The sequence below is a fragment of the Ovis aries genome, chromosome 1, assembly GCF_016772045.2.
Source record: "Ovis aries strain OAR_USU_Benz2616 breed Rambouillet chromosome 1, ARS-UI_Ramb_v3.0, whole genome shotgun sequence".
NCBI lineage: Eukaryota > Metazoa > Chordata > Mammalia > Artiodactyla > Bovidae > Ovis > Ovis aries.
The window spans coordinates 111,951,561-111,962,903 of NC_056054.1; the positions used below are offsets into that span (position 1 = coordinate 111,951,561).

General features: G+C 40.9%; 1 long non-coding RNA gene and 1 pseudogene across 1 annotated transcript; one reads left to right on the plus strand and one right to left on the minus strand.

The window, feature by feature from the left end:
• Nucleotides 1–148: 148 nt before the first annotated feature.
• Nucleotides 149–2,724, minus strand: LOC101103288 (nucleolin-like; annotated as a pseudogene).
• LOC121820687 (uncharacterized) lies at nt 2,078–11,109 on the plus strand. Its single transcript, XR_006061369.2, has 2 exons — nt 2,078–2,819; nt 10,625–11,109. It is a non-coding gene; the product is annotated as an uncharacterized LOC121820687 (long non-coding RNA).
• The last annotated feature ends 234 nt before the right edge of the window (nt 11,110–11,343 follow it).

Genomic DNA, 11,343 nt, shown 5'->3' on the forward strand with positions numbered 1-11,343 from the left:
TACTATAATTACTTTTTTTTTCAGAGTTCTAGGACTTTTAATTTGTCCCAAAATTGCTGAAGCAAAAATCATGATAAAACATTCTGCTTTCCTTTACACCCCCAACACACACACACACACACACACACACACACACACACACACACATACACACACACACACACACACACACAAAACTCCATAGGAAAAAAATGGTTTTGTACATGGGAAGAAACAATATAAATTCAAAACTTACAGATAAGGGTTAGCTCTATCACTCATCTCTTTTAAAAAGTTTATACGAATATCCAGTCAACACCAATAGGGTTATCTCCCTTGAAATGTTATCTATACGGACCTCCAAGCAGACCACAGGGCTGTATACTGTCTTGGAATGTCCTCAGAAGGCTCTGTCATTGATCAGATAACACAGTAAAAACCCGAGTCCTCTCTTTCCAATGGAAGAGGGAGAGACAGGGATAGAAGAAACTATTCAAACTCGTCTTCTTTCCTTGTGGCTGTGGTCTCCTCCTCCTCCTCTGCCTCCTTGGAAGCCTCCTTGCCCTCCAAAGCCTCCAGGCCTCTGCCACCAAATCCATCTCAAACACCTCTGCCACCAGCTTGGCCTCCAAAGCCACATCTGCCTCCTTCTCGGCCACCAAAGCCACCTTCACCCTTAGGTTTTGCCCAGTCCAAAGTGACTTTGTTCCCATCGATTTCACCATCTTCCATGGCCTCTTTGGCAGCTTTGGCATCTTCCTTGCTATTGAAGTCTACAAAACCAAACCCTTTGGAGGATCCAGTCTCCCGGTCAGTGACTATCCTTGCTTGAATAGAGCCATCAAACAATCCCTTGAACGTCTCTTCTGTTTTTATCCTCAGAGAGACCTGTGACGAACAGAGTTCTAGATGGCTGTCTTCTTGCATTAGGTGATCCCCTGGGTCCTTGCAAGTCCAGTCTGATGGCTCTGCCCTCAATTTCCCTTTTATTACATGAATTTAAAGCTTCTTTAGCATCTTCAAATGAAGCAAATTCTATAAATGTATACCCTTTCGCTTTGCCATTTTGGTTCTGGGGCACCTTGATATGAGTTGCCTTCTCAAATACTTCCTGAAGAGTGTCTTCCATTGCACTAGAGGAGAGGTTGCTTAAAACCAGGGGTTTTGATTCACCACTCCAAGTGCTATTCTTTCCATCTCTATGGTCTTGACTTTGATCTTTCTTTTTTTTTTTTTTACTATGTTCTATTTTATTTTAATATAAATTTATTTATTTTAATTGGAGGCTAATTACTTTACAATATTGTATTGGTTTTGCCATACATCAACATGAGTCTGCCTGGATCACCCATCTATCTCTGTTCCCTGCTTTTCTTCCAAGGTTTTTTCTGCATCACCTTCTGTCTTAAATTCAATATAAGCAATCCCTTTACTCTTTCCATCCTTGCTGACTAATCTGATCTCCACAGCATCTTCAAATACTTCTTTTAATTCATCCTGAGTAACTTTGTAAGGCAGATTTTTAGCCAAAAGCCTTCTTGCATCTCGATCTTTCTTACTGTCTTTTCCCTTTGGTTTTTCTAGTTTAATTTCATTGCCAAAGACTTTTAAACCAGTGAGTTCCAAGGTTTTTTCCAGGTCTTCGGCAGATTCAAAATCCACTTAGCCAAACTTCCTAGACACACCAATTCTGACATCGACAACAGCAAGATCATTTCTAACAAAAAGGCCACTGATACCCATTTTCAACTCAGGAGCAGATTTATTGAAGTTCAGGTTTCCAACAAAGAGATTGAAAGATGCAGTTGGTTCTGTGCCTTCCACTTTTTGTTTCTTGGCTTCAGGAGCTGCTTTTTGTTCCTTCTTTCCTTTTCCAGGTGCTTCTTTGACAGGCTCTTCTTCCTCTTCTTCCTCCTCCTCCTCTTCTTCCTCCTCATCCTTCTCCTCCTCTTCATTATCATCATCCTCTTCATCTTCAGCAGCGCTCTTGGCCTTCACAGGAACAGCTTTTACTGGAGCTGTCTTTCCTTTGGCTGATACAATCTCCATAGGTTCTTCTTCAGAGTCATCTTCGTCTTCCTCCTCCTCATCGTCATCTTCATCCTCATCATCCTCATCATCTGTGGCAGGAGCAGCACCAAAAGCAGCAGCTGCCTTCCTCACGGCTGACTCATCCTCCTCTTCATCATCGTCGTCTTCCTCTTCACTGTCGTCTTCATCTTCATCACTGTCTTCGTTCTTCGCATTCTTGCCGTTCTTTGCTCCCTTGCCTGGGGCGGCTGCTCCCTTCTTACCAGAGGTGCTACCAATGCTATGCTTTGCCTGGGTGGCTCCCTTTTTGTCAGGTGTTACCACTGCTTTAGCAGGTGTAACTGCCTTCTTGGCTGGTGTAGCTGCTGCCTGTTTTGCAGAGGTGACAACTGCTTTCTTTGCCAGTGTGGCAACTGCAACCTTTTTTGTTGGGGAAAACATCATCTTCTTTGGGGGAGTTGTGGTAGCCTTCTTGCCTTTTTTCTGAGGGATAACAACCTCTTCTCCACTGCTCTCATCGTCTTCATCTTCTGACATTTCCTCATCTTCACTATCTTCTACCTCTTTCAGAGCAGAAGCCATTTTCTTGGAGTCACCTTGATTTTTACCAGCCTTTGCTTTGGATAAAAAGGCTACTCTCTTCTTGCTACGTTCTTTGAGCACACACGTTTTAAAAATGACACCTCCAGCGAGAATTGAACCTCGCTTCACCATACCGTTTCTCAATGAGGACTACAACTGGACCACTGTAACTGCCAACAATTCAAGGCCCTTCACGTGAGGAAAACCACCTCGGAAAAGCCTTTGAGGTAAGTTGTGGCACCAAATCCCACCACCCTCATCTGAATTTAAAATAAGGCAGCTTTAGAAGAAGAAGGGAAAAAAAAAAAAAAAAAACCACGTCTTAACCCGTAGTCTTCTATTAAGACTTCCTTTCCCAGGTTACCAACCCCGCTCCTTTCAGCCCTGGAAGGTCCGCGTGGGAGAAGTCTCAGGCAGCCAGGGCGCGCAGCCCCGCGCAGAAAGCATGTGGCAGGGCCGCCTTCCGGAGCACCCCTCCCGTCCGCCCACCTGGCTGGACCCGAGACCAGGTGCACCGCCGCCCTCCGCCCCAGGGCCGGCTCCCTCCGCAGGCCGCCCACAAGGCGAAGCCCACGTCGGGGGCCACGCTCCTCTGTATAATTACTTTTTAAAGATAAAATCAGCAAGTCTTGAGGAAGAGGCTTTTTTCTAATTCTCAGAAAGATTGGGGGTGCGGAACCTTCCTGGATAGGCCTCTTATCTTAAATTCTTTTAGGCATCAGTGTTGTTCCTGAGTCACCAAAGTTTGAAGTAGAGGAAAGGTTTATTCATAAGATAGCCAAGTGAGGAGACAGGAGAACAAATCCCAAATCTACTTCTCCAAAGGTGAACGGCTCAGGTAAGAAAGCAGGTGGCCTGAAGCATGAGGAATGTGGGGAAAGGTAATTAGAAATCTTAAAAAAAGTGAGATAATAATCATTGTGCACTACAACTAAGATACAGGCTTCTTCATTGGATGCATGTTCTGAAAATGGCTGCATGAGCATGTTCCAAGGGTGGACTTTTGAACCCGCTAATGTTAAAATGTCACCAAGAGGACACTCATGCATGCCCAGTTGGAGAACCAGAGATCTTAATCAGTCTTAACTGGCTCAATCTCCAACTGAACAGATGACTCCAAGTTCCTAAAAAACAATTAGGGCAAACATTTTATTTAGGCTACATGATGCTTGAAGGACACGGAAGTTTTTGTAAAGACAATTAAAACAAGTTTGATCAGAAGACAAGTTACAGTTTAATAGACCTAAGTGATGGCTAATCTCCTTAACTGATGACTAATTTTCAGCTTAAAATAATCTGCTCGGATTCTGTCTTTAGTTAAATTTTTGATGCTTTATCCTCTGAGCTGCACTGTTCTCTCTCCTTCAGTCCAAAGTCAGGTGGGTCTTTAGGCAAGAGTGTGACTCCCCCATTATTCTAACTGGAAAAAAATACTACTTTACAGTATTCCCTAGACTGAGATGATAACCTTCAGGGTGTTTGCCTGACTCCACTGGAGAAAATGTGTCATTGAGATTCCACTAGCATTTTACACCCACCTAACCCTCTCAACAAGTGAGTCTTCTTAGACGCCCCTCTCTTGCCACACTTCCCCACCCAACAATCCCTCACTAGGGCCAGTGACTTTCACATAAATTTTGTTCCATTGGCTCCTCATATGACGCCTATGAGTCAAGCTATTCTGGGGTATGTATTTTCAGTTTGCAGATGCTGAAACTGAAATCAAGACAAACTAGGAGCCCTGCTAAAGTTCCACACTTCAGAGTGCAATCAAGGCTAGGACAAAAGCAAAGCCCTTTCCACCACCTATTAGCCACTGCAGAGGAAGATGTGGCTCAAAGCTTGAGAAGGGTGAATCCCCCTCTTCCCAACTTTAGATGGAGGAAAGGATATAGCTTTGGAGACAGGCAGGCTTGGGGTTGAGAACACTTACTAGCAGAACAACTCTCACCAAAGACTTGGGTTCCATGAGCCTCTAGTTTCTTATCTCTAAAACCCTTACAGGGCTTCCAGTGGTGAGGATTATATGAAACAAGCTCTTGGTCTGTAGTCAGATTCATATATGGTACTGATGCTTAGCAAAGACAATAGTACTTTAAAAAAAAAATGGTTAACTTCCCAAAAGTCAACTTAGGATAAGATAACAGAAGCATTAAAGTGGATACTCAGCCTTTAAAAGAGAGATGTCTATTGTAGGAGAGAAAAAAGTTCTTCTTTTTATCTTCTAGGTTTATTGGCTGGAATAATTAGATCAATGGTAGAGAGTCACAAGACAGAAACAAATTTAACTTTATATGTATGGGAGACCCATAGGAATATGAGACTCAAAGGCAGTCAGACAATTAAGGCTTATATACCATCCTAAGCTAATAAAAGAAATGGGGAGCTAGGGCTTCATAGGGGTAGAAGACAGCTCACAGGAAGATAAGAAGAGCAAATATTTGGTTAGCAGATATTTGCCTGCTGTACAGATACATGTCTCAGATGAAAAAGCTGTCTTTGGTAATAACACTCTTTCTGGTACAGACCACATTTCTAAATTACTTTAGGCAATTCTAAGGAGTGATAAAAAGTTTTTCCTGGATGGCAGGAACTTAGTTGACTTCAGTGCAAAATAATTCACCTGCCAAAGTGGCACATTCTAAGGTGGCATATTCTAGACCCATTTACTGGCATTAAAACATGAATAGCTTAGGTGATACAAACAAACACTTCATGAAGGGTACAGTCTCCATTTGGAGAACTGCAAATTGGGCAAGAGACAGGACACTTTTTACAGGATAAAGAATAAAGAACAAGGAAACAGAAAATATCTGATTGGCTGGAGCCACATCATCAACCTTGTTTGGGGTGAGAAGACCCAAAGTTGGCTTGGCCTTTGGGGATTGGCTGACCAGATACACTGCATTTTTGATCAAGGGAAACATTTGGAGAGACACAAGTTATCTGAGTTTCACTTTGCTCACTTGACACCCTGGGCTGAAGCAGCTCCATCTTGGACCAAGAAATTTATTTTAATACTGACTTATAGCAAAAAGGGGCAGGAAGAGAGGGAGGAAATGGGAATTAATCTCTCTCCCTACCAAATGTTAAAAGAACTTAAAAACAATGCTTCTTGAAGAAGTTGGATTGAGAGTTATCTCGTCTCAAAAAGGAATGTAAGGCTTACCTACAGAAACGTGTTATTTTGCCATGTGTGATGGTGAAGTTTTGGAAAACACCTAAGAGTCTGACCACAAGGGTAAGATACATGAATGTTTACAGTAGGAATTAAGGAGTACAAACTAGAGAAAGAGCAACAACAACAACAACAACAACAACAACAACAAAAACCCCAGAGTTAATAGAAGGAAAAGAAATCATAAAGATCAGAGCAGAAATAAATAAAATATAGACTAAAACACAATAGAAAAAAATCAATGAAATTAAAAGATGGTTCTTTCAAATAATTTCACAATCATATAGAATTATAAAAAACCTCAAATAGCCAAAGCAATCTTGAGAAAGAAGAATGGAACTGGAGGAATAAACCTGCCTGACCTCAGGCTATACTACAAAGCCACAGTCATCAAGACAGTATGGTACTGGCACAAAGACAGAAATATAGATCAATGGAACAAAACAGAAAGCCCAAAGATAAATCCACGCACCTATGGACACCTTATCTTTGACAAAGGAGGCAAGAATATACAATGGATAAAAGACAATCTCTTTAACAAGTGGTGCTAGGAAAACTGGTAAACCACGTGTAAAAGAATGAAACTAGAACACTTTCTAACACCATACACAAAAATAAACTCAAAATGGGCTAGATATCTAAATATAAGACCAGAAACTATAAAACTCCTAGAGGAAAACATAGGCGAAACATCCTCTGACATAAATCACAGCAGGATCCTCTGACCCACCTCCCAGAGTAATGGAAATAAAAGCAAAAATAAATAAATCGGACCTAATTAAACTTAAAAGCTTTTGTACAATGAAGGAAACTATAAGCAAGGTGAAAAGATAGCCTTCGGAATGGGAGAAAATAATAGCAAACAAAGTAATTAATCCCAAAAATTAATCTCAAAAGAATTAATCTCAAATTTGAATTAATTAAGAATTAATCTCAAAAATATACTAGCAGCTCATGCAGCTCAATTCCAGAAAAATAAGTGACCCAATCAAAAAAATGGGCCAAACATCTAAAGAGACATTTCTCCAAAGAAGACATACAAATGGCTAACAAACTCATGAAAAGACGCTCAACATCACTCATTATCAGAGAAATGCAAATCATAACCACAATGAGATACTATCTCATGCCAGTCAGAATGGCTGCTATCCAAAAGTCTAAACAATAAATGCTGGGGAGAGTGTGGAGGAAAAGGAACACTCTTACACTGTTGGTGGGAATGCAAACTAGTATAGTCACTATGGAGAACAGTGTGGAGATTCCTTAAAAAACTGGAAATAGAACTGCCATACGACCAGCAATCCCACTGCTGGGCATACACACCAAGGAAACCAGAATTGAAAGATACGTGGTACCTCAATGTTCACCACAGCACTGTTTATAATAGCCAGGACATGGAAGCAACCTAGATGTCCATCGGCAGACAAATGGATAAGAAAGCTGTGGTATATATACACAATGGAATATTACTCAGCTATTAAAAAGAATGCATTTGAATCAGTTCTAATGAGGTGGATGAAACTGGAGCCTATTATAAAGAGCAAAGTAAGTCAGAAAGAAAAACACCAATATAGTATATTAACACATATATATAGAATTTAGAAAGATGGTAATGATGACCTACATGTGAGACAGCAAAATAGACACAGATGTAAAGAACAGACTTTTGACTCTATGGGAGAAGGTGAGGGTGGGATGATTTGAAAGAATAGTATTGAAACATGTATATTATCATATGTGAAATAGATCATCAGTCCAGGTTCAACACATGAGACAGGGTGCTCAGGGCTGGTGTACTGGGATGACCCTGAGGGATGGGATAGGGAGGGAGGTGGAAGTAATTAGCCTCCAATTAAATTTAAAAAAAAAAAAAGAAAGAAAGAAAAAAGCTGATTCTTTGAAAAGATAAATGAAATTGATAACCTTTAGCCAGACTCACCAAGAAAAAAAGAGAAAGGGCCAAAATCAAAAAAATTAGAAATGAAAAAGGGAGAAGTTACAAATGACACCACAGAAATATAAATGATCATATGAAACTACTGTGAACAACCATATGACAGTAAAATGAACAACCTAGAAAGAAATGGACAAGGAAAATCTCCCAAAACTGAACCAGGAAGTAGAAGATATGAACAGATCAATTTTTGTTGCTGCTGTTGTTGATCACTCACTAAGTGAACAGATAAATTACCAGTAATGAAATTGAATCAGTGATTTTAAAACTTACAGTAGAGAATTATGCATTATAAAACTAGAAAATGTTATGAAGGATAACCAACTTTACCACCCAAAACTATGCCTCTTGAGCATGATTACCTTGAGCTGATTTTCTGTGTGCGTGTGTTTTGTTTGTTTGTTTTGGCCACACCACACAGCTTGTAAGATATTTGTTCCTTGAGCAGGAATTGAAAGTCTAGCGTCCTAACCACTGGACCACCAGGGAATTTCCTTGAGCTTTTTATTTTTAAGAATCAGCAGACACGGGAGAAGCTCTGAAAACCAAGCAGAAGTTATCCTTTTGTAAGGGACATTTATATTTATAAGGAAATCTCCATGTGAAGGGTGTCTCCCCTTTGTACCAGGAAGAGGAGGGTGACTAAATCTCTAAAAACTCTTATCAGTGGAAAAGGCGGTAATTTATTTTTTACAGTAAATCTCACTTCATTATTCATTATTGAACAAAAATAGCTGTCAGAAAGTCATGGAAAAAAGTTGGTTAGCCAAAGATCTGAGCAAACATATTCGGAGAAAGAAATGGCAACCCACTCCAGTACTCTTGCCTGGAAAATCCCATGGATAGAGGAGCCTGGTGGGCTGCAGTCCACAGGGTCGCTGAGGGTCAGACACGACTGAGCGACCTCACTTTCACTTTTCACTTTCCTGCATTGAAGAAGGAAATGGCAACCCACTCCAGCGTTCTTGCCTGGAGAATCCCAGGGACGGGGGAGCCTGGTGGGCTGCCGTCTATGGGGTCACACATTCGGACACAACTAAAGTGACTTAGCAGCAGCAGCAAGCAAACATATTAAGTATATGACAATGAAGCCTCATTCACATCCAGCTGATAAAAGCTAAGATGGAACCATGCCAACATTAGGTTTTAGGACTACTCCCCAAACAGTGTAATATTGTGACTTGGCTCTGGAAAGCACCCCTGAACCATCAATGTACATCTCCACCTTATCACCCTCACGGATCCTTCAATCTTGGCTTCCCCAAGAAAGCCTCCTCATTCTGACTCCAGGATCATGGAGAGAAAAGCAAGGAAGGATCAAGTTTAAACCAGAGCCTGGACTTCCCTCTGAATAGGGCCACCCATGGGCATGTGACAGACGAGCAGACAACAGAGTTCAAATACCAGTAAACCTCTCTGTCCAATAAAAGAACATGTTACTCATAGTTGATTTTTTAATTGTTTTAACTTTTCATTTGTAATAGAATATAGTCAATTAACACACAATGTTGTGGTAGTTTCAGGTGAACAGGGAAGGGACACAGCCACACATATACATGTATCCGTTCTCCCCAAACTCCCCTCCCATCCAGGCAAGAAGGCAGTGATCTAAAACTGCATAACAACCATGCATTACTGTGCTTTGCCCAAACCTCTCATGACTGCCCTTCACATTATCTTTTCTCTTTAGCTAGAGGTGGAGTTGGAAGGGGCCATGTTGGGGACAGGGGGTGTTATTTAGTTTTCCTAGGTATCTCACATGTACATAGGGGGTATACTTGTTATTACACTTCTGTCTATTTTTCTTTTGTTAATCTTTGATTAAGGGGAGGGTCTCAGTCACAGAACCTAGAAAGGGAGAGGGTAGAAGATTGGGTTTCATCCCCTACAACATCACAAGTATAAAAAGTAGAATGCAAATTTTAATATGTTGTATGATTACAATTGCATTTTTAAAAGGCCTATGCAAAAAGAAATTGTGTCAATGAAAAAATTAATCAATAGTTGACCTAAGAAAGAAATAGAAAATTTTATTCATGCCAACCTGAGAATTATAACCCAGGAGATGCTCTTTAAGAAAGTTCTGAGGACTGTTCATCCCTTGTAGAAATCAAACCACAGTTATATATGATTTTGAGACAAACGGTTATAGTCAAATGGCTTATTGACAGGTTACTCAATCCAGATCTATGCATACAAAGAAAGTAAGTGAGTCATAGGTCCTGACCCCTTACAAGATTAAGAAGGAAGATTATCTCCTAAAGAGTTATGATGCTTTATAATATTAAAAAGAAGTGTTATTCCTTAGGAGGTCTGGTTATGCAGACACATAATACACAGTAAGGGGGAAGGAGAAGCCCCAAGTGGGCAAAGAAAAATTTTATGTTTAATTTTTTTTTGACTTGCCATAAAATATGAATTTGTTTCATCAGAAAAAAACCATCAAAATATTAACACTGTCTTTTGGGGGGAGGGCCGATAGATAGCATCATTTTCTTCTGCTTGTCTTCATTGTTCAAATGTTCTTTAATGAGAAGACGCATATTACATAATGGAGTGGAAGAAATTTTAAATAAACATTCCGTGAGGAAAAACAGAAGTGTTGCCCACTGTGAGGGGCAAGGGAAAATCTGAGACCCACCTGTCGGGGGTGAGATGGCGGAAGATGGAAAGTGCTTTCTCCGAAGGAGGATGGGTGGGAAGAAGCCCCTCAAGACTCATCAGAGGAAAAGGTTATGAGATGGTGGCTTGAGGTTAGAGGAGCTTCAGAAGGGGTGACAATTAGGAGGGGGAGGGTTGTAACTGCATCCGTTCCCCCACCTCCTCTCTCCTCTAAGCCAGTTCACGTGCTAAAATGGTTAGAATTACTCTCCCCACTTCTTCTTTCTCTTTCCCACCAGAGCTGAAATTGGGCCCAGGATGCCAATGGATCTGGAATCCTGACATGCAAGATCTTTCCAAAGGCCAGATGCAGAAGGACACCTCACCTCAAGAGTTCAACCAGCAGGGGAAGGAAATCACCAGCTGATAAGGACAGGAAATCACCAGCTGATAAGGACAGGAAATCACCTTTTACATCAAGATCCAACACTTGCAGCCCCCAGCTGTGTAGTTTAGGGCTTGTGAGCTGTAGATCCCAGGTGCTTAAATGGAAATAGAAATACAAGAAATGCATCTATACCATTTCAGGCAGATATTTATTCATTCATGCATGCCTTCATTATTTACTCATTCAGCAGAACTTATTGAGCATCACACAGTGCCAGGAACTGTGCTGAACATAAAATAAAGCAGTGAGCCCAAAACAGAGGTCTCTGCCATCAGAGTGCTTATATTCTAATGTGAGAAGCTGTGATATTGTGATATAATAAAAAATATATGTTGATCTTCTCCCACGTTCCTTACACACAGCTCCAAAAATCCTTGAAATCTTCAAAGCAATGTGTTGTGTGTGTGTGTGTGTGTGTGTGTGTGTGTGTGTGTGTAATAAGATGACTGATCTTATTACAATCATATGACTGAAGTTCCTGCATAGTCTCAGGATTTTAGCTGGTCACCAGGGGAACCAACCACATGGTTAGAGGGTTGGAATTTCAGCCCCATCATCACCCAATTCTCC